This window comes from Anser cygnoides, chromosome 2 (assembly GCF_040182565.1).
Source record: "Anser cygnoides isolate HZ-2024a breed goose chromosome 2, Taihu_goose_T2T_genome, whole genome shotgun sequence".
NCBI classification, from domain to species: Eukaryota; Metazoa; Chordata; class Aves; order Anseriformes; family Anatidae; genus Anser; species Anser cygnoides.
In genome coordinates, this window is record NC_089874.1 from 103143795 (window position 1) to 103171066 (window position 27272).

Consider the following 27272-nt stretch of genomic DNA (forward strand, 5'->3'; position numbering starts at 1 on the left):
GCAGTGTGTGCAGGCAGGGCAAGCAGCCAGGGTGGAGGATCCCTTGCCACTCCAGATACAGGCTCACCTGGCTATCTCCCAGAAGGCAAACCCAGCCATGGTCACCACCAGGCGGCAAGCGCTCGCCAAAGCGCTCACCAAAATGACCATGGCAATCCAGACCATGTGCGTGCCCAAAGATGTGGCTGTTCTCTGGTTGCAGGGAGTGCCTGAGCCTGTTGTTTCCAATGGTGGGTGACAGAGATACTGCCTGTGTGAGGTGCGAGAAGGTGGAAGATCTGATCAGCCTGGTGGCAGAGCGCAAGGAGGAGGTGGAAGGATTAAGTACTATCAGGGAATGTGAGCAGGAGTTAGGCTGCTGGAGCAACACCCTGCCATGCCTGAGAGAAAGGCACCGGGACAACACACCCCAAATAGTGGTGGACCCTCTGCCCTGTCGCTGTCAGGCAGAGGGAGGGGATCTGAGAGATGGAGAAGAATGGAAACAGCTCGGCATTGAAGGCAAGCCCCTTCCCTACCTGCCTAGCCTCCCCAGGTGCCTTTACACAACAGGTTTGAGGCTCTGGAGCTTGAGGGACAAGTTGATGAGGATATGGGGGAAGGTCCACACAAGAGGTTGTCTAGGGCAAGGATGTCAACTCCACGCCTCAAGACTTCCTCCACTAAGAAGGAAAGAAGCATAACTGTCATAGGCAACTCCCTTCTGAAAGGAGCAGAGGGCCCCATATGTCGGCCAGACCCTACCCGTAGGGAAGTCTGCTGCCTCTCTGGGGCCCGGGTCAGGGACATTGCCAGGACACTTCCTGGCCTGATTTGCCCCTCCAATTATTATCCCTTACTGATAATTCAGGCTGGCAGCGATAACATCACTGAGAGAAGCCTGAAAGCTATCAAAAGGGGCTTCAGGGGATCGGGGCAGTTAGTGGATGGAGTGGGTGCACAGGTGGTGTTTTCCTCTATCCCTTCAGTGGTAGGGAGGGATACTGAGCAGACCTAGAAATCCCAGCTGATCAATACATGGCTGAGAGGCTGGTGCCATCACAGGATTTTTTTTTTTTTTTTTTTTTTTTTGATCGCAGGGAGGTTTACTCAGCACCTGGCCTGATGGCTGCTGATGGGTCCCACCTGTCTCAAAGCAGGAAATGGATCCTAGCCCAGAAGCTGGCAGGGCTTATCAAGAGGGCTTTAAACTAGGCATGAAGGGGGACGGGGATGAAATGAGGCTTGACAGAGATGAGCCTAGGGGAGCAATGCCAGGGTTGGGGGTGAGGGCAATGGCACAACTGAAGTGAATCTACACCAGTGCACGCAGCATGCACAACAAACAGGAGGAGTTGGAAGCCATTGTGTGGCAGGCAAACTATGACCTAGTTGCAATCAATGAAACATGGTGGGACTACTCCCATGACTGGAGTGCTGCAGTGGATGCCTACAAGCTCTTCAGAAGGGACAGGCAATAAAGGAGGGGCGTTGGCATGACTCTCTATATTAGAGAGTGTTTCGATATTGTTGAATTCGGGGTTGGGAATGATAAGGTAAAGTCCCTGTGGTTAAGGATCAGGGGGATGGCCAGCAATGCGGACATCCTTGTGGGGGTCTGTTATAGCCTGCCAAACTAGGATGAAGAGATGGACGAGGTTAACCTCATCTCCTTCTGTGACCGGGTAACCCACCTAGTGGATGAGGGAAAGGCTGTTGTTGTAGCCTACCTAGACTTCAGCAAGGGCTTTCACACGGTCTCCCACAGTATTCTCCTGCAGAAGCTAGCAGCCCATGGCTTGGACAGGTACACTCTTTCCTGGGTTAAAAACTGGCTGGACGGCTGGGCCCAGAGAGTGGTGGTGAACGGGGTGAAATCCAGCTGGCAACTGGTCACCAGTGGTGTTCCTCAAGGGTCGATGTTGGGGCCCATCCTCTTTAATATCTTTATTGATGATTTGGATGGAGGAGTTGAGTGCACCCTCAGTGAGTTTGCAGATGACACCAGGTTGGGGGAAATGTCAATCTGCTGGAGGGTAGGAAGACCCTGCTTGGGGACCTGGACAGGATGGGTCAAAGATCACAGGCCAATGGCATGAGGTTCAACATGGATGAGTGCTGGTGAATTGGAACAGCTTGCCCAGGGAAATGGTGGAGTCACCATCTCCAGAGGTGTTCAAGGAAAGGTTGGACTTGATGCTTAGGGATGTGGTTTAGTGGGTGACATTGGTAGTAGGGTGATGGTTGGGCTAGATGATCTTGAAGGTCTTTTCCAACCTTAATGATTCTATGATTCTATGAAAGCTGTGGAGAGGAAAAGAACCTGGGCGTGTTGGTAGATGCTCACCTGGACATGAGCCAGCAGTGGCCAAGAAGGCCAATGGCATCCTGGCTTGTATCAGGAATTGTGTAGCTAGCAGGACCAGGGAGGTGATTGTCCCGCTTGTACTCTGCTCTGGTGAGGCCACACCTCGAATAGTGTGTTCAGTTTTGGGGTCCTCTCTACAAAAAGGACACCGAAGCCCTGGAGCGGGTCCAGAGAAGGGCTACAAAGCCAGTTAAGGGCCTGGAACACAAGTCCTATGAGGAGCGGCTGATGGCACTGGGGTTGTTTAGTCTGGAGAAGAGGATGCTCAGGGGTCTGTTTTTTTCCAACCTTAATGATTCTATGCTTCTATGTTTCTATGAATATACTAGAGTCTCTAAAGAGTAAATGTAATAGAGTTTCTAAAGAATGAATAGTATATTATATACAACATTTGTCATATTATTGTATGCCCTTCCTTTTTTTTTTTTTTTTTCTCCTGACAGCAAAACTGATCAGAACTGAGCACATAAAGAAGTCAGAGTTGATTTAGCCCAATGTTCCATTAAGGAGCTTAAGATCAGGAAGGAGATAAACAGTAAAAGAAGACAAGAACATATCTCAAATCATCACTTTTCTTTCAAACACTGTTTCTCCTTATTTGCTCAACCTTATAATCAATTTTATCTTTGTTATTATCCCAGTCTTCTCATACTTCATGTGGACTGGGAAAATCACCAGAGAATTAATAGAAGTGAAAGAAAAAATTCCAAGCAGGAAACAATCATGCAATTTAAATCCTAAGTCCACAAGCTGCAGAATCATTGGTAAGCCTAGATTTTACTGGAACAATTTATTCTATGTACAGTCTGAAAAGCATGTAGAAGCAAGTACCTGAAATGTCTTTCTGGTTTATAACAGTGATAGTATAGTAGATCCTTAACCTGCTCTTTTAATAATAAAGTAACTCTGACCAATTTAATTATGTTTCCTCCCCTGTATAGGGAAGCTGTATAGCATATAAACAACAATTTATACTTCACTGTTTGTTTTGTCTTGTTTTGTTTTTTAATCCTCTTCTTTTGAAAACTTGTGCATTGCTATAGTGTAATTTAGTTGCATGTCACTGAAATCATCTGTAGGTGAAGGTGAAGGTCAGGTCTCGTTCATATGTCAGCACGGCTTGGTATGGTTTCCAGCACACTCCAAACTCTTAGGGGACAAGCGGTGTGCGGTGACAAAGGATACGAGAGAGCTCATGTAAGGTCTGGGGCCTGTATGTTGTGGATTTACCAAGGATCAAGCTGCAGCTGAGAAACCGACAGAATGGTGAAACTTGCTCTGTCAGCAAGCGTTGGGAGTTATTGGCATCCCGGTGATGTAGGTTTATGTGGCTTGCATTTTAAAAATCTTATATTAAACAGGAAGAAATAAGGTAATTATGATAGCTAGTAGTAATTAAACACAAAACTTGCCCTTTTGTCTGATAATGCCACAAGAGAAATATATATTGTACTAGAATATGAAATGCTTCTCCAATCACATTAAGTGGTGGGCTTTTTTACTGTGTAGGGTGATATTATTCACAAACAGTTTCTGAAAGGCTCAGCAAAGATGCATGTAGGTGCTAACTATTACATACATTTTATAACTTTATTGTTCACTGGAGCATGAAGGATCTAACAGGATGCAAATGATCATGCCAGTAGATAGAAATTGATTAGAAAATTCACAACTTGAGACCTGCTAGTGGTGAATTACTGTACAATGTCATTCACTTGAAACCAAGTGAGTTTTTCTATAAATGAGGGAGAAGAAATATTGGGCTTTGTGAGAACTAAATTGCATTGCATGGTGGTAGTCAACCTGACAGTAAATTAGATTAAAGCAATTCCTATTGTATAGATCTGTCCAGAACTATAATGCAGGAGAAAATGCTCAGATGAAAACTATAAAAACTGCAGTTAAACTGTAAATCTAATCAGCATCGATTGGTTGCAGCTTTAGAATTTGTGCACTAAAACTTTTCTTATTTTAATAGGTCTTATGGTATGATTTGGAGGGAGCAAAAACACAATCGTCATTGATTTTTCTTTGTAATCCAGAGCCAACAAATATTTACAGAAATATGATTCCTTTTTTTTTTTCTTCTCTCTAATTGTTTTCCATCAAGTCCTTTTTCAGTGTCAACACCAAAACACACTAAGATTTGTAGTCTTTACAATATTGTCAGATTTCTGTTTTAATCACATTGAGAACAGGCCAACAGTCTGGTCATAAATTAATTTTACTTAGAAATATTAATTACAGAATTGAAATTTGACATTAATAGGAGAAAGTAGAAACATCACTTTAACTGCATGTTTTATACCTACTTGTGAAGTATCTTTGTCCCTACAAAACACCACAGAGGTAGTAGTTTTTTTAGTAGTGGACAAGTGCTTAATGGATTTTTAAATTGTTGTTCTGAATTTTCCTGTGTAGGTATATTGTATGGTTGATTCTTTATGCCAATATTATATGTGCAAGTTATAACATCAGTATAGAAAAATTAGAAAGTGTCCAGAATTAATCATGATTGTTCAACATTAAATTGCTCTTCTGTGTCTGAGTCAAATAAGAGAACATATCACACGTGCTTACTTTCATGCTTTAAGGAATAATGAATATATATTTTTTCTTCCTTTATTCATTCTGCCTCCTGCACTTGAGGATGTAATTATGTATAAATTAAGATTAGAATAACATATGTAGCTGAGTATTGGGAAATACTGACCTGTGTTCTTGATTCTGCAAGGAAGTATAGCAAAATGGTCATCACAGAATAGTTCGATACAGATGTTTGAAATATTTGTTCCAAAATTCTATGAAAAGTAGAGATATGGATGTAGTAAACCAGTGATCTAGGTTTAGCTTGTGTCCTCCAGTGTTGTCCTGAAAATAATTTGAAGTAGTAGAGTAACACAGAGATAGAAGTACGGAATGCTGCATAGTGCTATGACAAAGGCTGACAGGGAATTGATAATCTCAGTATGTGCCAGAAATGGAATGACAATGTTTCATGTGCCAGAAAACCTAGAGTAAGGTGGACAAATGTGAGGTAGATAGGTCTGCCATAAATTGCAGCAGATTTCAAGGATGCTGTACCAAAGGAAATGTCCAGAAGGAGCCCAGTATCTGGGGCATCCAGATGTTGGGCACCTAATGGCCACTTTCATAGTAGTGTTTGTTTTGGATACTGACTAGCTAGCCCCTTCGGAAAGTCATAAAGCATTTCTTGACCTTAAGGTTTAATTCCAAGCATCATTAGACATTGGAGGCAGTTTATGTGATGTCTGTGAATAACAGATATTTCTAACTAATTGTAAAGACCATTGAAAGCCAGTAATACAGACTTTTCTTTGACTTCAAAAGGTTTAGAAGCCAGGCTTTAGCAAACAAACCAACCAAGTCTTTAGACATGGGAATAGGCTAGCTGGCTTTATGCTAGCCTCTCACAAGTTTAAATAATGTGCAAGTGCTTTATTATCTTATGAATGACAGCTGTACAAAGCTTTCAACAAACACTGCTCTGTTTCCCTTCACTGATAATGGTGGTTGTCAGTATGGGTGGTGAGAAGCCAGAGGAGTTACCTGCTGCAAGGAGAGAACTGGTGCCTAATTTCAACCTGATGTCCATCCCAACTGTTGAACTTCTGACACTTGACAATGTTTACAAAGCCCTGAAAAAAAATGAAAAGCTGTTCTTGTTTAATTCAAAGTATTAATTTCATCAAACCACTCATGCTGAAATAGATGAGTGAGAAATAGATGAAAGAGAACAATAGTTATTGAAATATACTGTATTTTGTTTCTGAACACCTTTGATCAGTACAATTAAATATATAACAGGAAATGTTCAGTCTGAATATGTTAAGAAAAAATGATGAGTTAATCTGCTGGAAGTGGGGAAAGGGTTTTGTGCCAATATTATTGCTTTTCTATATTCATTTCCCAATTTACTGTATGCCTGCTGTTTCAGGATTGAGCTACATAAGGAGAGACTGAAAAATCTGAAGAAGTTTAAGTTTTGAACCATGTATTGTTATCGATATGCATTACTATTAAATTGTAATTTTAACATTTAAAAGAAAAATATTAATGTGTATTTTCCTTGTGCCCTAATTTAACACTGGAAACTTAATGCATTGCTACAAGGTGAAATTTCTTTCAAGGTATCAGAAACACAGAGACATTAAAAAGTAACAAATGCAATAATTAAGATAAATTACCAAAAAAATGTTCTCATGTGGTTTTATAGCCTGAGTTTAAGCATTTCCGTTATAGTCTTACAACTGAGAAGAAATGTTCAAAAACATTTGTAATCACCAGCAAGTAGAAAAGAAGTTGAACATGAAACAGTCAAAAGAAGTCAATGTCACAATGCCGTGGAGGACTTCAGTGCTGATGAAACATAACTGTCTTGCTGTAGTTATTGCAAGTTTCTCAGATGAGTTCTGTCTGTGCATCCTTAGTGTGCCCTACAGTTGGCATTGCCAGGGTAGAGACAGACCTCACAGCTTTCTCGTGCATGAATTCTGTCACCAGAGCACTGTTTAAACAGTCTTACTGATGAAATGCTCTTGAGAACAATTTAATTCAGTTTCCATTTATTTCACCATCCCTCTTTGAGTATTTGTAGCTGAACATGTACACATACTTCAAACAGTCTGTATATCAGGCCAGCTGTCACTGCAAATGGACCAAAAGTATCTCTGAATATGATACACTTATCTCCAGATTATTTGGAAGATGGAGAGGATGAGCCCATGAAAAAAAAAAAACTTCTCTGACTCTTCTAATTTCTTTCTCTTAGTCTTTAATCATTCATGCTTGATAAATTGCATGTTTGTTCTTTGTCTGTTGGAAGAGACTACACAGAGATGCACAATGCATATGAAAGTACCATTTTGTATTCAGGAAATGATTATACAGGGTATTAATTCAGATTCTGTTTGGATTTAGGTCCAAATACAGAAAAAATAGTGCATTTTATTATGAAATTAACTATAGATTTAGATTTCCCTTTACACGAAGCAATGTTTTATAATATTTTTAATTGAGTAGACTTCCACCGAGAAAGTAGAATGAAATAGCCCACAAGAGGAAGAGGGTAGTACTGCTTCTTTAAGATATCTGTTTGTACGTAGAAATATTCTTCCATCGCCATTACATTACATTTGGACACAGTGGTGCAAAGCTACTGCTAGAGTAGACTCAGCAACAGCAAGCTCTGTGGATGAACTATGACAATTCTTGAATCATTTTTTCTGTAATTACAACTCTATTGTTGAGTGTTGAGTGTGCTGGTTGTGGGGTCTAACTATACTCCTGGGCAATTAATGAACATAAGAGGTCATTGACCCATGATTAAAATGGAGGATATGAACTGCACTTCCTCCAAAAGTGAAAAGATACTGATAGGTGAAGTAATAAGCAGTACTGAACATATTCTTGTTCTACAGTTGGTCTTTGCATGCTTCTTTGCATGCTTCTGCCCTAAAAACAAATGCTATGAGGGTGTTTTGGGTACAATGAGGAAAAAAAAATGGGCATGGAGGGCAGAAGTATAAAGATATTCTGCAATTGCAGTGTAACAAATAAAATATCAAAGAATTGGCAGGAGACAAATGTTAGTCTAAACAGAAAAGAGTAATGAGGTAAAGGAAATATGTCTCAGAAAAATTGTTTCTGAAGGAAAGAAGGAACAAAGAATCATTCTCCTGAGATTTGACTACATCAGGGAACTGTGTGAGATATTAGATTACTACATACAAAGGATGTAGAAAGGACAAACAGTGGTAGGAGGAATGATAATCTCTCTAAAGAAATAAATGACTTATTCACCAATCTGAGTGAAACCTGGCTGTTGATATTCCTCAGAGCCCTATTCCAGGAAGAATAGTTTTTTCTGTTCACAATAATTTCTCAAACAAAACTTGATTTTGACTGCTTTACTTAAGCATTTTTCATCATTTATTTAACATCTCCCAGCCTCAGCCACCTTTTCTTAGAAAGACTATTCAATATGATGCAAAGAATAGATTTGGAACTTGAAAACACTTTATGTACATAGTAAAATAGATATTTCACTGGAATACTGTAAAAGAAATTAAGAGTGGATACAAAACAGAAAACTATCCTTGACTTTGATTGTAATGTCTTTTAAAGAAATACTTGTGTTAAAGTAACTTAAATCCCTGACTATTTTAAAGGTGTGTATACACCAACGTAAGATTGATACCGCAGTAACACCGTGAGTCAAAATGACTTGTGAAGAACATTTAAAGGTCCAATCCTACTTTCTCTAAGTATCAAACTATGCATATATAGCAATGTGATATACTCTAGGTACAGTCCAACAAGTAGATCTCCAAAAAAACACAAAGCCTTACAAAGTTCAAGAAGCACAACAGTTTCAAATCCCACTTACCTAACAGAGCACGTTTTGGTCATGATAATGCAAATGCCCGTCACAAATCTCAGTGTGGAATAATTGCTGGAGGTGACTTATTGAGATTAAAGATGTGTCCACATCTTAAGATAAGGTTCAGCATTGAGGAAACTTTCAGGGTGAGATGTGGCAGATATGCAAGGAATCTGTTCCATGATAGTCCCTTTGGCAACATACCTTGCAGCCTTAGATATTTGCACTACCAGTGTTGGTGTGCCGCCTCTAAGAGAAATAGCACAGAGAGTGGAGTGGAGTGAAGACACCAAGCTCTATAATACCACCACAGGGATGGGGAACTTGATGGTGCTATGGAACTGATAGATTGCATGGCCATCCCTGATCTGAACAGATAACAAAATCATGTTCTCTGGGTGAACTTTGCTCCTTATAAACTCATTATAATGCCAAAACACACCTCCAACCCAAAGTCTACTTGCCTCCAAGGTGCCACCACCTGTCTCTGAGTATGCGGTCTGAATTTCTTTAAATTACACCTTTAAAGCAAAAGTGAGAAAATTTTATACCAATCATAAGGAAGATACATATGACTAGAGTCACTCAAGCTCCACCTAAAAGTAAGAAAATTGTATAAAGATGTCACAAGAGAAGAAAAATGTTAGGAAAGGTATCATCACAGAGAAGTCGTGAGGACATCAATGACCTCTGGGGTCAGTCGATAGGCTGACCCTCTCTTCCCCCACATAGGGATACTTATTGGGTGAGATTCAAACCCTCGGTTATACTGAGTGCTTCCCTGGGAAACCTGACATTTTCTGTAGAGTTGTTTCATGAGTTAACTTATATGTAGTTGGTTGTGTTTGTCATATTCTTGGTATTTGCACTTGCTCTGCAGCCAGTGTTTGTCACTAGCAATCTAAAAGAACTTCTACTTCTGTTGTTACTATAAACTATGCCAATCATTAATCTTCTAGACTGAAGGTGCATTGTACTATGTGTGCATCTGTGATTGTCATACTTCAATATATTGAATGCAGTTGGACTTCAATGCTGAATTGGGCATCACTCAGAATTTAAGCCCAGCCAGCCCCTGCCCCTCTGATATCTGAAGACAAACTGGAACTCAAGGGGGATTAAGTCCTGCCCTTTAACACAACACCTCAAGCTGAATGGAACTTCTTACAGCAGGGATAAAATCAGAGCTTTCTCAGGAGCTAGTCTGAAACCATGGAACAGTCACTGACAGACAGCAAGCCCACCACAAAGCACGAAATACAAGGTGTTACCTTTTGGCTTGTCTTCTCCACAATAAACACAGGGCAGTGTGAGCATTTTGTTCTCTCAACCCTTCCTCCTCATTCTCTTCTGAATATCAAAAAAAAAAAAAAAAAAAAAGTAAATGTCATCTGATATGAAACCACAGAATAATATCATAGAATCTTAGAATCAATCATAGAATAATAGAATCATAGAGACTCATAGAATCGTAGAATGGCTTGGGTTGGAAGGGACTTTAAATGTCATGTAACTCCAACACTCCTGCCATGGGAAGGGACACCTTCTACTAGGCTGGGTTGCTCAAAGCCCCATCCAACCTGGCCTTGAACACTTCCAGGGATGGGGCATTCACAACTTCTCTGGGCAATCTGTTCCAGTGCCTCACCATCCTCTGAGTGAAGAATGTCCTCCTAATCTCTAATGTAAATCTCCCCTCTTTTAGTATAAAACCATTCCCCCTTATCTTGTCATTTTCTGATTGAGCAAAGAGTCGCTCTCCATCTTTTTTATAAGTCCCCTATTTTACAAACACTTAGAATATTAATGTAGAATGTTTGGGGAAGGAAGACACCCATGCAATCTCAGGAAAATGTGCCTCTTTCAGACATGATATTTATGTATTTTCTATGAGAATTTTAGGGGGGGGGGGGGAATTTAATGAGGAACCAGTAATGCTTCAATGCGCATTTTCCAAGAAATAATTGTTCTTCATGTTATTCAACTCAGAATCAAGATTTTTTTTCTAATGGCTAAGCAGAGAGCCATGGATAGTTCTGGATAGTTCTGGAAGAAATAAAGGGGATAGCACTCTATATCACATATGCATTGTAGAATGAAAACACTAAAAGTCCAGTGAACCTGCTAAATTTTTAAATATACACTAAGTAAGAGACATCCAGAATACGAAAATGCCATCTAATGTTTACTTACTTATATTATAATAATAAGGTTCCCAACTGGCAGTGTGATCAAACTACAGTAGTCATCAGTGACATAGCTGGAAATTTACATTCCTTTTGTTATCTGAAAATGGAAAAACCTAAAACAAATAAGCAAGCAAGCAAACAAACAAATGAAACAGAAATAAAACAACCTTCAAAATTTCTGTAGAATAGAAAAATTCTCTCTTGAATACCATGTGAGAATATTAATTCTCAAACTCAGGTGTCCAAGGTAAGCACATGATTTGTTTCCTTATTGAAAGACCTGATGCTAAGATCTTGGCTTTTTGAGATGCTTTGTCAATGCCTCTGAATATTAATCTGTTTAAAAAAAAAAAAAAAAGTACTTTAATATAACATTTAATATAAAAATTCTTACTTTCAGGTTGAAAAACAAAAGTTACATTGCTAGTTGATAACTTAACACACTTTTCTTCCATCTAAGCTGACATGTGCAATGTAACAAATTAAGGAGAACATTGCAACAGTTTGTCGTAATTTTATATTACACAGATCTTTGGGATCCAATATGCAGTTTAATCAGTAAGACAGTTTAAAGTCTTGCAACAGTAAACAATTATTTTCTTTAATAATATTATTAACTCATAGAGATCTTAATTCCATTTTCTCATTTCCCTACTTACAATTTTCTTAAATTTTCTTTGTAGTTTTGTTTGATTTTCGGTTGTTTTTCCAACTTTTTCTTAATTTGCATAATAAAATTTTTCTAGTTAAGTAATTTTCAATGTAGTGGCAACAGGTTTTTGTGCTAGCGATATTCCCACCTAACTCAGAGTGAAAAGATAAGCAACTTAGGAGCTGAATAAAGAATCTTGCTTTGTAAAGCTACAAGCTACAAGCTTTGTAAACCTTTCAATACCCTACTATTATTTGGATAAACCATATCGCTGAGCACACAATCTGATGTGCCTTTCTTTGCTGCATCATGAAGACTTTTACTCCTGCTAGCACCAATTTCATGGGAAATGGATTTGAACTTAATCATTGTGTTCTACAAACAAACATCCTCAATTAACTGAAAAATTGCATGAAATATTTTGTAACATCTGACAATTTATCATGCATGCATTTGAGGGTCTCAATTTAATTTGAGCTCACATTGTCATCTCTAATTAACTGTTCCCTTCAGTTTGTAAACAGAAATGTCCACTCATCTTTTCAAGAAATTAAAATGAAAATAATGAAAATTAATGAGAGGAGAGGAGAGGGGAGGGGAGGGGAGGGGAGGGGAGGGGAGGGGAGGGGAGGGGAGGGGAGGGGAGAGGAGAGGAGAGGAGAGGAGAGGGGAGGGGAGGGGAGGGGAGGGGAGGGGAGGGGAGGGGAGGGGAGGGGAGGGGAGGGGAGGGGAGGGGAGGGGAGGGGAGGGGAGGGGAGGGGAGGGGAGGGGAGGGGAGAAGAGGGAAGGGGAAAGGGGAGGGGAAAGGGGAGAGGAGGGGCAAGGGGAGGGGAGGGGAGGGGAGGGGAGGGGAGGGGAGGGGAGGGGAGGGGAGGGGAGGGGAGGGGAGGGGAGGGGAGGGGAGGGGAGGGGAGGGGAGGGGAGGGGAGGGGAGGGGAGGGGAGGGGAGGGGAAAGGAGAGGGAAGGGGAAAGGAGAGGGGAGGGGAAAGGAGAGGGGAGGGGAAAGGAGAGGGGAGGGGAGGGGAGGGATTCATATCACCATGCCACTTTGGAATAGTAATGTCAGGACAAACACACATCTTTCAATACCATTGTAAATAAAAAAGTTATTTGCTCACTTTTAGCACTTTGACTGAATAGCCATAATATTTAGTGTTTCCTAACAATGATATTTAGAACACAGACTTAAGAAATCTCACTCATTACACAAAGCAAAGCTTCATCATTTTATTTTCAGAATAATCCTGTTTAAGGAGAAATATAAATATTGTAACATATTGTATACATGAATCATTTAGGTTGCAAAAGACCTCTAAGATCATCAAGTCCAGCCTTTAACCTAGCATTACCATGTCTACTACTAACACATGTCCCTAACCACCACAGTGACATGACTTCTGAATACCTCCAGGGATGGTAATTCAACTACTTGAATTGAGAAATTTTTCTTCACTGAATAAGAGATCTACACCCATACTTCCACAACCTCCTTTGAAGTAGTTGTAGGGAGTAATAAGGTCTCCCCTGAGCCTCCTTTTCTATAGGCTAAATAATCTCAGTTTCCTCAACCACTTCTCATAAAACTTGTTCTCTAGACCTTTCACCAGTTTTGTTGCCCTCCTTTGGACGTGCTCTAGCACCTCAATGTCCTTCTTGTAGTGAGGAGCCCAAAACTGAACACAGTATTCAACGTGCAGCCTTACCAGAGCCAAGTACAGGGGGACAATCACTTATCTAGTCCTACTGACCACACTATTTCTGATACAAACAAGGACACGGTTGGCCTTCTTGGCCACCTGAGCACTCTGCTGGCTCATGTTCAACAGCTGTCAACCAATTTCCCCTGGGTCCTTTTCTGCCTGGCTGGTTTTCATTCACTTTTCCCCCCAGCCTGTAACATTGCATGGAGTTGTTGTGCCCCAGGTTCAGGACCCAGCACTTAGCCGTGTTGAACCTCATACAGTTGGCCTAAGCCTGTTGATACAGCCTATCCGGATCCCTCTATAGAGATTCCATCCAAGTCTTGAGCAGTTTCTCCAGAAGAATGTTGTGGGAAAGAGTGTCAAATGCTAAAAGTCTATCTAGACTGAAGTCTTCCCACATCTGCAGCCTTTCCCTCATACATGAAGGGTGTCACTTTGTCATAAGATCAAGTTAGTCAAGCTGAACCTACCTTTCATAAACCCATGCTGACTGGGCCTGATCACCTGGTTGTCTTGTATGTGCTGCATAATGGCACCCAAGGTGATCATCTCCATAATCCTCCCAAGCACCAAAGTCAGAGTGACAGCCCTGTACCTTTCCCAGGTCCTCCTTCTGGCCTTTCTTGTAGATGGTCACCACATTTGTCACCAGTCAGCTGGGACTTCCCCTGATAGCCAGGACTACTGTTAAATGATGGAAAGCAGCTTGGTGAGCACTTCCGCCAGCTCCTTCATTACCCTTGGGTAGATCCCATCTGGTCTCATAGACTTGTATATATATCTAAGTGGTGTAGCAGGTCACTAACCATTTTCTCTGGTATTATAAGGGCTTCATTCTGCTCCCCATCCTTATCTACCAGCTCAGGGTGCTGGGTACCCAGAGAACAACCAGTATTACTACTAAGGACTGAGGCAAAGAAGGCATTAAGTACCTCAGCCTTTTCCTCATCTCTTATCACTATGTTTCCCCCCACATCCACTAATGAACGGAGATTCTCCTTTGTCCTCGTTTTCTTGTTTATGTATTTATAAAAACATTTTTTATTTAGCTTAATGGCAGTAGCCAGACTGAGCTCAAGCTGGGCTTTGGCTATTCTAATTTTCTTCCTGTACAGTCTCATGACATCTTTATAGTCCCCCTGAGTGGCCTTCTCCTTCTTCCAAGGGTCATAAACTTTCTTTTTCTTCCTGAGCTCTAGCCAAAGCTCTCTGTTCAGCCAGGCTGGTCTTCTTACCTGACAGCTCATCTTTCGGCACATGGGGATAGGCTACTCCTGTGCCTTTAGGATGTCTTTCTTGAAGAGTGTTCAGCCTTCCTGGACTCCTTTGCCCTTCAGGGCCACCTCCCAAGAGTACCCCCAAACCAGCCTCTTAAACAGGCCACAATTTGCCATCCGGAAGTTCAAGGTGACAGTTCTGCTAACCTCCCTCCTTACTTTTCCAAGAATTGAAAACTCTTTTAATTCATGATTGCTGTGCCCAAGTCGACTTCCAACTTTCACATCAACCACAAGTCACTCTTTGTTCACAAGCAAAAAGTCCAACAGGGAATTTTCCCTGACTCACCAACTGTGTCAGTTATCTTGACACACTTCAGAAACCTCCCAGACTGTTCCCTCTCTGATGCATTGCTTTTCCAGCAGATATCTGGTAAGTGCCCCATGAGGGCAAGGGCTAGTGATTGTGAGACTTCTCCCAGCTGCTTACAGAATATTTCATCTGCCTTTTCATACTGGTCGGGCGGTCTATAACAGACACCCTAGAAATAAATCAGGTTCTCACTGGGTTATAACCAAATTTCATCAACTCACTCCAGGTGAGTTAATATATATACATATATATCCCTCCTTTTTTATGATCTGAAAATAATGATAACAACAACAACAACAATAATAAATCATTCATAAATAAAGCTCTTGCCTTGTCTTTTATGAAGATGAAATTGAAATTCCTCATCCAAATTATTCTGGAAGACACTACTTTCAGAGATTTGAAAGGGAAAGACCATTACATCTCCAAGGTTGTAAAGGCCATTACAATCTGATAAACTGAATTGTCAGCTCTCAGGCTACAAAAAGTTTTAATATTTTCTTTTCAGTGTGGGTGAAGACACTGGTTAAATTATATGTATATTCTAAGATTGAAAAGAAATTCCTTAATGTCATTGTCACATTGATGTACTTGATTTGCAAGGAAACAGCGGGAGTCCAATGTTAAACTGTAAATCAGCAGATACGGGCACAAATTTTGTCTTTGTTTCATTGAACTACAGCATTTTTGGTAAACATGAGCAAGCTTACAGAGCAATGACATAAATTCTGCATGTCTTAGATCTTACCAAGAACCATCTGCACTGCTAACAACCAATAACTTTCAGTAATTTAAAATGTACTTGAATAGATCTCATTCAAAGAGCACAGTCCGAGAAGGCTAGCCCTTTATTCTCTGAAAATTGTAAAGAAGGAACCATTTACTTAAGATCATGGAATTTTACTCATAAAACTCTTGCCACTGAAAATTTGTTTAACTTTGTTTTATAAACTAAACCCCACAACTTTCGTTTGTTTGTTTGTTTAAATAAGTTTAAAATGTTTTGACCTTTCATGGCAAGTTTGAGTTTGATAAACATGTATTTTGTGGGGATTTGAACTGCTGAAAAGAAGAATTTTAAAGGTGGGGGGAAAAAAAAAATAAATTGGCAGCTTCACTGTTGATTTTAGACTGAGAAAAATTAGAATAACAATGTTTATTTTTCCAGAGGGGAATACCTTACCATTGTCACTCATAATATGCATATTAATTTGTTATCCCTGAGTAATCTATTTGTTCTTTGTATCTGTGTTCTTTATATCTAAGTCCTTTTGTTATTAGTAAAATAAATGATAGAAATAGCTGTGATCTCTATAGCTTCTATTCATACTGTGTCAACAGATCAAAATTCACATTGGGCTTTTAATGAGGGGAGAGCTTTGAACGGACAGGGAGATCTTAGAGCTTATTTTCTGTTTATATATTAGCATTTCTCATCTGCTAAAAGAAATGAGAGAATCAAAGTGTTTTACTGTCATGTTTCTTAGTTGAAAAGTACCCCACATGGTATTACTCAAACTTTTTGTCTAAAGAGCTTAGATCTCCTTTTGTCCTCTCATTATCTCACTGCAATTTCATATGTTATTTTTCTATACTTTTTATTATCTCAAGAAAACATTAGTAGAGCATATCAACTCATAATATTATTCTTCTGCTCATTAGTTGTTTCTGAAGACATTGGTGTTTCCTTTACACATCAAATTTAAAATAGTGCTGCATTCTTGCAAATACAGACAATTCTCTAATATGTTCATCAGATGTGTATCTAAGCAGGTTAGACAACTAAAATATGCTGATCCCATTTATACCAGCTACTTGGTATTGCTCAGAAATTGTCTTAATATTATATTATAAATTAAAAATCTGTTAGCTTTTAAGCCACACAGTGGCTAAACTGGGAAAGGTGATGGGGAAATAGTTGTACAGTTGATACATGTGTATATACTTGTGCATCAGAAATATATATATACACATATATATATGGTTATAAGTACAGATAAGAATTTTATTTTGATAGAAACAAAGTTGGTTTAGGTCCGTCAAAATGATTATCTTCAAGCCAAAATAGAAAGTCCTGTTTCTGACTGAGAATTTTTAAGCAATCTTGATATGAGACGTCTAAAAATTTCATTATTATTGAATTTGAAATTCAACTTTTCAAAAAAAAAAAAGTAAACAAAATTTTCTTCTGAAAAACATTGCCAGAAAATCTGAAAGCTGCAGTTGTATTGGTTTAACTGGGGATGTGGGACAGCAAGATTTACTGAATTCAACTTGAATTAAAAATTACAGCATTGTCACCCTCCATTAAAAAATAGTAATAATAATAATTATTATTATTATTATAATAAATCACAAGCAATGTTACCCAGCCCTAGTACTCAAACGGATCTTTGAGAACCAAAACCTGTAATAATTTCACTCATGCCTCAAACACTACAAAAGATTCATAAAACAGGTATTTTTGACAGATTTCTTTACAACTAAAAAAACCCTTTACATGTTGGATTGTAGCACTCTACAATTATAGGTGTACACAACAAATTTAAAATGTATGTAATTTATTTTTTTAGTGAAACTGAAATTTTAACAAATAATTTTACTGCAACCTCCTACATAGTTAATTCAGTCCAATGGTTGTATTGAACTCATATTGAACACATTGAGAACTGTTCCTGTATGGCTGAAGAAGCAACCAAGCTGTTTCATTGTCATTAAGAAATATACCAGTACTGGTCTCCTTAGTTAAACTTTTAAAATTAAGTATAATTGTACAAAATGATGGATTTTTGAAATTACTATCACTTATTCAGTCTTTCTGTATGATCTTCTTCATATTGATCAACTATCTTGGATGTTTTTCTATGCCTACACAGATGTCTAGCTGCAACTCTTAAGCTCATTAGTGGTAATTCATTGGTTAGTTGAAAATATGAGTAAAAATAAAAGGGGAAAGAGGTCCTTTTTTTTTTTTTCGTCTTTCTGACTAAAGTGAATAAAATATTCTAAAGAGGATTAAGCATAACACTTGGAATTTTAACTTCGTTTCACTTTTGACTGTAACTCACCAATATTTGTTGTTCAATTTCAGTAAGCTGGCATTCAGTCTTCACCAAGGAAAACAGTCCACACTTAAAAATGAATGTAAATCTGCAGTTTCAAAGAATCATTAAGGGCTGCAGCCCATGAAGAGGAGCCCATGCAGGAGTAGAAGACCCCACTCACTCCAGTAGCTGTTGCTACAACCCCACTTGCTCCACTAGAATAATAGAATAGAATCATAGAATCATTAGAGTTGGAAAAGACCTTCAAGATCATCTGATCGAACCATTACCCTACTACAAAAGTCACCCACTAAACCATGTCCCTAAGCACCAGGCCCAACCTTTCCTTAAACACCCCCAGGGATGGTGATGCCACCACTTCCCTGGGCAACCCATTCTGATGCCTGACTACTCTTTCTGAGAAGAAATGTCTCCTAATTTCTAACCTAAACCTCCCCTGGCGCAACTTGAGTACATTCCCTCTAGTCCTATCACTAGTTATCTGTGAGAAGAGGCTGACCCCCAGCTCAACACAAGTTCCTTTGAGGTAGTTGTAGAGAGCAATAAGGTCTCCCCTGAGCCTCCTTCAGACTAAACAACCCCAGTTCCCTCCTCACAGGAGTTGTGTCCCAGGCCCTTCACCAGCTTTGTAGCCCTTCTCTGGACACCTTCCAGGGCCCCAATGTCCTTCTTGTAGTGAGGGGTCCAAAGCTGAACACAGTAGTCGAGGTGCGGCCTCACCAGAGTAGAGTACAGGGGAACGATCACCTCCCTGGTCCTGCTGGCTACACTACTCCTGATACAAGCCAGGATGCCATTGGCCTTCTTGCCCACCTGGGCACACTGCTGACTCATGTTCAGGCGAGCATCAATCAGCACCCCCAGATTCTTTTCCTTTCCGCAGCTTTCGAGCCACTCTCCCCCAGGTCTGTAGCACTGCATGGGGTTGTTGTGGCCAAAGTGCAGGACCCGGCACTTAGCCATGTTGAACCTCATCCCATTGGCCTCTGCCCATCGACCCATGCTGTCCAGGTCCCTCTGCAGGGCCTTCCTATCCTCCGTCAGATCGACACTTCCCCCCAGCTTGCTGTCATCTGCAAACTTACTGAGGGTGTACTCAATTCCCTCATCCAAATCATCAATAAAGATATTAAAGAGGATGGGCCCCAACACCAGCCCCTGGGGAAGACCACTGGTGACCAGTTGCCAGCTGGATTTCACTCCATTCACCACCACACCCTGGGCCCAGCTGTCCAGCCAGTTTTTGACCCAGGAAAGAGTGTACCTGTCCAAGCCATGGGCTGCCAGCTTCTGCAGGAGAATACTGTGGGAGACCGTGTGAAAGGCCTTGCTGAAGTCTAGGTAGGCTACAACAACAGGCTTTCCCTCATTCACCAGGCGGGTCACCCAGTCATAGAAGGAGATGTGGTTGGTCAGGAAGGACTTGCTTTTCGTGAACCCATGCTGACTAGGCCTGAACCCCAGCTGTCTCACATATGCTGCATGATTGCATTCAAAATGACCTGGCACCGAGGTCAGGCTGACAGGCCTGTAGCTCCCCAGGTCCTCCTTTTGACCCTTGTTATAGATGGGCATTGCATTAGTAAGTCTCCAGTCATCTGGCATCTCTTTGGATAACCAAGACTGCTGATAAATGATGGAAAGTTGCCCAGCAATGACATCCACCAATACCCTCAGCACCCTCAGGCGGATCCCATCTGGCCTCATGGATTTGTGACAGTCCAGGTGGAGCAGCAGGTCTCTAACTGTTTCTGCCTGAACTGTTGGGGGGTTCTTCTGCTCCTCGTCCCAGACTTCCACGTCGGGAGGCTGAGTACCCTGAGGATAAGTGGTCTGGCTAGTAAAGACAGATGTAAAGAAATCATTAAGAATCTCAGCCTTTTCCTTATCCTCAGTAGTCATATTTCCCTCTGCATCCAGTAAAGAATGGAGATTCTCCTTGGCCCTCCCCTTACCGTTAATGTATTTAAAAAACAGTTTTAGTTATCCTTGACCATAGTGGCCAGGTTGAGCTCATGCTAGGCTTTGGCCTTCCTGATTTTCTCTCTGCATGTTCTGGCAACTCCCTTGTACTCTCCCCAAGTTGCCTGCCCCTTTTTCTACCAGACATAAACTCCCTTTTTCACCCCAACCCTCAGCAAAAGTTCCCTGTTCAGCCATGCTGGTCTTTTTCTCCACTGGCTCATCTTACGGCACATGGGGACAGCCTGCTCCTGAGCCTTTAAGACTTCTTTCTTGAGGAGTGTCCAGGCTTCCTGGACCCCTCTGCCCTTCAGGACTGACTCCCAAGGAACCCTCCCTAACAGTGTCCTGAACGATTCAAATTTTGCCCTCCGGAAGTCCAAGTTTGCAGTTCTAATGACCCCCCTCTTGAGTTCACCAAGAATGAAGAACTCTACCATGTCATGATCACTCTGCCCAAGACAGCTCCCTGCCACCACATCTCCCACCAGTCCTTCTCTGTTCGTGAACAGCAGGTCTAGCTGTTCTTGTAGGCTCACTAACCTGTTTCAGCACAGCTCTCTTACTATCTTCAAATTCCATCAAGCTATCCAGACAGTTTTGCTGCAGAAAACTGTGAAGCACTAGGGTTTTTTTGTTTGTTTGTTTGTTTTTACTTAAGTACATCCCCAATATGAATATGAATGTTTTTGTTTTCTGCCCAGAAATTGCCTATGTAAGATTGTTGCTTGGTATCCACTTTTGCCGAAAAGAAAAATAAACTAAAACAAAAGATCAACCCAAGGTTCACTGCATGGGAGTCACAAGAAAAAGGACTTTCTTGTGAGTGTTAAAGCAGATGGAGAAAGGCAGCCAAGTCACTGTCGTACACATAATCCAGCTTGACAAAGTCATTTCCAAACTGACTAGATGAGCACTGCCATCAGATCTGGGAAGGCTCCCAGCACAAGCCCTGAGCTGTCAGTTCTAAGTACACACATTATACTGAACTGAAGCTGGAAGTCCGTGGATCTGAAGTCGTAAGAAGACTTTGTGGGAAACCCTATGGACAAATTAATCCTGTCCTTGTTTAATATCCAAATCACCAGAAGTTTTGATATTTCCACAATTGATTTCATTTTTTTTTAATTTTTTTTTAATACTGTTTATACTATGGTTTGGCTAACCTCATTGTTCTTCTTAAAATGTTAATGTGGGGTATGTTTCATCATTAAATTTTGTATTTAGTGTGATGCAGCTTCTCTAGTTCCTTAATTTTGATTGCCAGTAAAGCAATAGCTTAAATCCACATTCCTCATCCTTAAAACTCCTTCAAAATAAAAACTCTACTGAACGACTAGAATTATGAAGTGACAGAGAACACTGAGAACATTAAGAGGGAAAAGGCGGGGGGGGGAAGGGAGAGATTATTGAGAGAGAGGGAGAGAGAAAGGGGGAAAGAGAGAGGGAGGGACAGCATATTGGGAGAGAGGGAGCGTGCAAGAGAGAGGGAGTGAGTGAGAGGGGGCAAGGAGAGTATTTAGAGAGAGTTGGATATTGAGAATGAGTTGGACATTGGGAGGTGGGCTTTAGGAGAGAGGAAGAGCATTGAGAGCATTGAGAGCACAGGCACTGGGGAGGGGGAGAGTGAGATGAGAGAGCGGGCGTTGGGGCAGGGGGAAAGCATTGCGAGAGCTGGCATTACAAGAGGGAGCGCATAGGGAGAGCAGGAATTGAGAGAGCATGTTGAGAGACGAGGTTGAGTGTTGCATGAGAGGGCATTGAAAGAGCTCTGGGCATTGCGAGAGAGTGAGTGTTGTGAGAGAATTGCACGTTGAGAGAAATTTGGGTGTTGGGGGGAGGCTTTTGAGAGAGGGGGTGTTGAGAGAGCGCCGGAATTGAGGGAGAGCAGAGAGAGAGAGAGAGAGAGTTGAGAGAGAGGGCACTGAGAGTGCATGCACATTGAAAGAGAAAGCAAGTGCACAATGCCCCAAACAAACAACTTCTAATTTTAATGGAGTCTATATAAGAGCACTTTTTATGTTTTCCCTTCTATTCTATTGGGCAGGCTTACTGTTTCCCCATGGGTGAAAGAATGATTAGTAATAACTTTTGAATAATTACCTGAAAGGAATAGGTTAGATAGTAGTTGTTTCTCTCAGGTTGCAAACCCATCACCTTGGTTTTCCTGTGCTCCATTAAGAATGTTAAAACCATTCCCCTTTGTCCTATCTATCTGCCCAAGAAAAAAGTTAACCTCTATCCTTTTTATAAGCCCCCTCTAAGCATGGAAAGGCTGCAATAAGGTTTCTCTTGTCCAGGCTGAACAGCCCCAGCTCTCTCAGCCTGTCTTCATAGGAGAGGTGCTCCAGCCATCTGATCATCTTCCTGGCCCTCCTCTGGACCCACTCTCAGCTCCACATCTTTCTTGTGCTGGGGGCCCCAGATCTGGATGAAGTATTCCAAATGAAGCCTCACAAAGACGGAGTAGAGGGGGACAATCACCTTCCTTGACATACTGGTCTGCCTCTTTTGATGCAGCCTCCCTTCTGGGCTGCAAAGCACGCACTGCTGGCTCATGTCCACTAGAACTCACAAGTCCTTCTCTGCAGAGCTGCTCTCAGCAAGTTATTCACACAGTCTGTACTCATGTCTGGGATTGCCCTGACCCAGGTACAGCACCTTGCACTTTAACTTGTTGAACATCTTTAGGTTCACATGGGCCCACTTCTCAAGCTTGTCCAGGTCCCTAATATATAATTAATATAGCCAACATATAATTAATATAGAATTTTGTCTTTTCTTTAAGTCCTACTACATTTTTTGCAAGGTTTCAGAAATGTGTAATTTGATCAATAAGAAAATGTGATGTACTTGGGAAGAGAGAAAATAGAATATAATTCAATGCAAGACAGGAAAACAGGGAAAGAGTAGGGAAGGCGTTTACATCTGGGAAGGTATCACTTTTCCTCATGGGTGGAGATGAAGAAACATAGGATGAAAGCCTCAGAAAAGAGAAAAATAAATAAATAAATAAATAAATAAATAAATAAATAAAATAGATAGGCAAATATAATCAAATAGAAACCAAACAAAGTATTATTTTTTTGAATTCAGAGAACCTTTGTTCATTCTGCAGTATAAGGCTTATCCCAAACAATTTTGTTTTTCAAGAGAAAAGAAAAATTACACAAATACATTTTCATATTAAGATAAGTTTTAACATAAATTCTCAAAGTGGGATTCCATTTAAAATAATGATGTTGAAGCTTAAGCCATTTCTCAATGGATGGGTACACTCTTAATACTCACTACTTTACTGTTTTTATTTTCAGCAGAAGAAGACAAGGTCATTGTGTTCCTTGGAATTAAAAGTCATTAAAGAAATGACACTATGAATCAGACTGCACAGATTGCATTGTCTATTTAAGCATCTATCTCATAACAGAGAAAGGGAGTACTGAGTGTGGGTTTTAAAACAACAACAACAACAACAACAACAACAAACATGCCTACCACTAACGAGCTACACTTATCAGGAAATGATGATCATTTTAAAAGAACTGCTAAAAACCAACCAACCAATCAACAACGAAAACGGTTTCCTAGACACTATCTTATCTTTCTGTTTCTGAAGAGTCAATAATAATTTTGTTTACTTGTAAACAACGTATTTCACAAAACCTGACTTCCAGAAAAATTATGATTTTATGATAGTAGGGAAAGAGAAAAAAAAATCAAAAACTTAAAGGAAACTTGTGCAAATGTTGCTCACCATGTTTAAGAATAAAGCAATTGTTAAATGAAAGCCAAAAAAAAAAAAATCTGTCTATAATATGCAAGGAAATATGAAACAGGATTTTTTTCAGTATTCCTACAATATACTTACAAAAAAAGGGAAAACATTAGTAATGATTTTTTTTTTTTGCATTACAGTTTAAGAATATCATGTATTTTTTTTTCTTTCAGTTAAAATACATTTTAAACTCCATACAGCTGAACTAATAACTATTAAAACGGTTGATAGATGCAGTTTTGAAATTGTCACTGTATTTTTTATTTCTTGGTTTTTAGCGTGAAATCACGGTCCACTTGACTTTATGAGAAAGGGACCACTTTTTGCATCTCAATTTGCCATCTTGTCTGTTATAAGCCATAAAATATGCAATGCTAATTCTGGACTAATAAGAATGAAAGCTTCTGGAAAAAGATAGCTCTCTTAAATATGCTAGTCAACTTGGAAATTAAATGTTTCATTTATGTGGTTGCCTGTTTTGATGGTGAGGCAAGAAAGTCATGTAGAACACACAGCATTGCATTGTATTTAAAACATTTGAGAGATCACTGTCTCATCTTTTATCTGGGCAGATCTTATGGTACACCTCTCAGCAGTCTCTGGGAGATGTGGATCCAGTTTAGATTTTATTGTCCCCTATAAGGATGATTTCACATCCTCTCATGGCAATTTTTTCCATTAGTTACGTGTCCCAACTGTCATAGATGGTCTCTACCCTGACATTTAACCTGTGTGTTTGTTAGTATAGCTGGAGCCTATAGCTGCTTTTGAGGCTTCATTTGACTTCATTTTGAAGCTTTTGAGACACAGATTATTTTAGCCCTTTTCCAGAAAGCTTAGACCATCTTTTATCCAAATAAGACAATTACTTTTCATCAGTATGATCCATTCTCATTTCTCTTTCACATCTTTTAGCATTGGATTTTTCTGATTTCTGACTGTTTACAATGAAATTTCAGTGAGTTCATCACTATTCCATATGACATATGATACAAAGTTTTGCTCATAATCTCATATACATATACACATATACATATGTGTATATATGTATGTATACAAAAATACATAAAATAGATTCATTTATTACATACTTCCACTGCCTTGGTTTTGTTCTTATGCTTGGGAATATGGTTTATACTGCCTTTTAGTACAATATTTTTTTGGGGGGTGGTGTGTTTACTTCTAAATGTAATGTATTCACAGATGTGGATCTGTCTCCATATCACATTTTCTCCTTTCATTATCTCATCTATTAAAATTAATCTGACTATCCCTTTAACAGAAGTTATCACCAAGACTTTATATTTGGCATACAAACGTTTTCATATTTCCCACATGGAGTGGTTGTGTTAGGATTTTCATCCCACTAACTGTTTCTTTTTTAGAGCATCATATTGCTTCTTTTAAGAGCAATATGATGTCTATAAAACTTTCCAGATGTGGAAATTAGACTTAATAACATATGTAATGAAGATGTTATTCATGAAACTTGCATAATCTGAATTCAGTTTTTGAACCATGGTGATTTTCAGGCTTCCCTAGATTTTGCTTTGGTACATGCATATGACTTTGAGTTCAGATTTATATCTCCAAAGAAACAAAAGTACTTAATTTGGTATGTTCCATTCTCTCCTGAATTCACTGTGAACATCAGGGGAAAAAAAATAATAATAATAATAAGAAAAAACTAATAAAGCATTGTCAAGGTCATGACTAAGCTGAAAACTGGGGAAATACAAACCAAGCATGTGTAATTCTATGTCTATATTAAGTTTAATATAAACTTCCTCCAGGTTTTGCTCTTTAGTAATGAAGATTAATGAAGCATTTATTCAGTGGTTCTCACTTCTGCTTTTGTCTTGTTATTTTGTTATGATGTCATTATTGTCTTCTGTCAGGTAGTTTTATTTGTAATTTGGTTTATGCTGCTATTCAGGAATTGTGACCTTTTCTCCTTCCTGAGACTTCTTTAAATTTATATGTCCCATCATTTTCATTATTTATTCAATCACTCCTCTTGGGTTGAATGGTGTTCTTCGTCATCAAAGTACACTGATAAATATTGCAAATCATGAGGGGGATTGAAAATGCCTGAGTGGTTGTGCCCAGAGTGTGGTCATCAGTGGTGCAAAGTCTAGTTGGAGGCTAGTACCTAGCAATGTACTCCAGGTGTTAATACAGTCCTGCTTAACATCTTCATTAATAATCTGCAAGATGGGGCAGTGTACCCACGTAAAACTGGAAGGAGTGGCTGATATGCCAGAATGTCATGCTGCCATCCAGCAGGACCTAAATAGTCTGGAGAAATGGGCCAATAAGAAGTTCAACAAGGAAAAGTGTAAATTCCTGTACCTGGGGAGGAATAACCACAGGCACCCGCACTTGCTGGGGCCACATAGCTGGAAAGCAGCTTGGCAGAAAAGGACCTAGAGGTCCTGTTGGACACCAAGTTGAATATTAGACAGCAGTGTGCCCTAGCTGCAAAGAAGACTTATGGTATCCTGGGCTGCATGACACAAAGTATTGCCAGTATGTCAGAGGAGGTACAGCACTGTTGAGGCAACAGCTGGAACAGTATGACTACTTTTGGGCTCCCCAGAACAAGAGAAATGCAGACTTACTGAAGTCCATGGAAGGGCCAAAAAAAGATGACAGGACTTGAGCATCTCTCCTATGAGGAAAGCCTGAGAAAGCTGTTGCTGTTCAGCTAAGAGAAGTCTCAGGGGGACTTCATCAATGTATATAAATAGGGAAGGTGTAAAGAGGGCAGAGACAGGCTCTTTTCAGAGATGCCCAACAACAAAACAAGTGGTAATGGGCAAAAACTGAAACAGAAGGCTCCATGTGATCATGAAGCATTTACTTTGTGGGTGACTGAGCACTGGCACAGGTTGCTCGTAGATGTTGTAGAGACTCCCTCCTTGCAGATCTTCAAAAGCTATCTTTTACATCTGGCTCTAGGTGGCCTCTCCTTCAGCGGCAGGGCTGGACCAAATGACCTCCAGAGTTCCGTTCCAACCTTAACCATTCTTTGATTTTGTGAAAACCATTTACATGTGTACTTCAGAGTAACAACTCTGTTAGATTTAGAATCTTTTTAGAGATTATTTCTGACTTTTTGTAGATATTACATGTCGCACATCACACTGATACGTACTGATGACAAACTTGGTATTTCCAGTATTTTGTTTCAACCACTTTGTCTTTTTTGTCATTTTCAGAGATTTGACATGTCACAGTTTATCACTTTGGTTTGCTTCTATGCTTTAGTCCTCTCTGTCAAATGCCTATTAAAAGTCTGTACAACAATTTTAACTCACCACATATAAGCTTATGTCTGTCTGAATAAATTATTCATGAATGAGCAACAAACAATCCTTTGGCTATCTGAATAACCAAGAGTGTAAAAATAAGCTCAGTGGTTGTGATGAACGTCTTACTCGTGCATCTTTATTTTATAAATGAACTCTATTTTTAATTGGAGTCTTGTAACAAGGTCTTCAGAATACTGAATAACAATACCTAGTATGAATTTCTTGAAATGGTATCCCATTTAAATAATACCCTCAATATTTTTGCACAGTA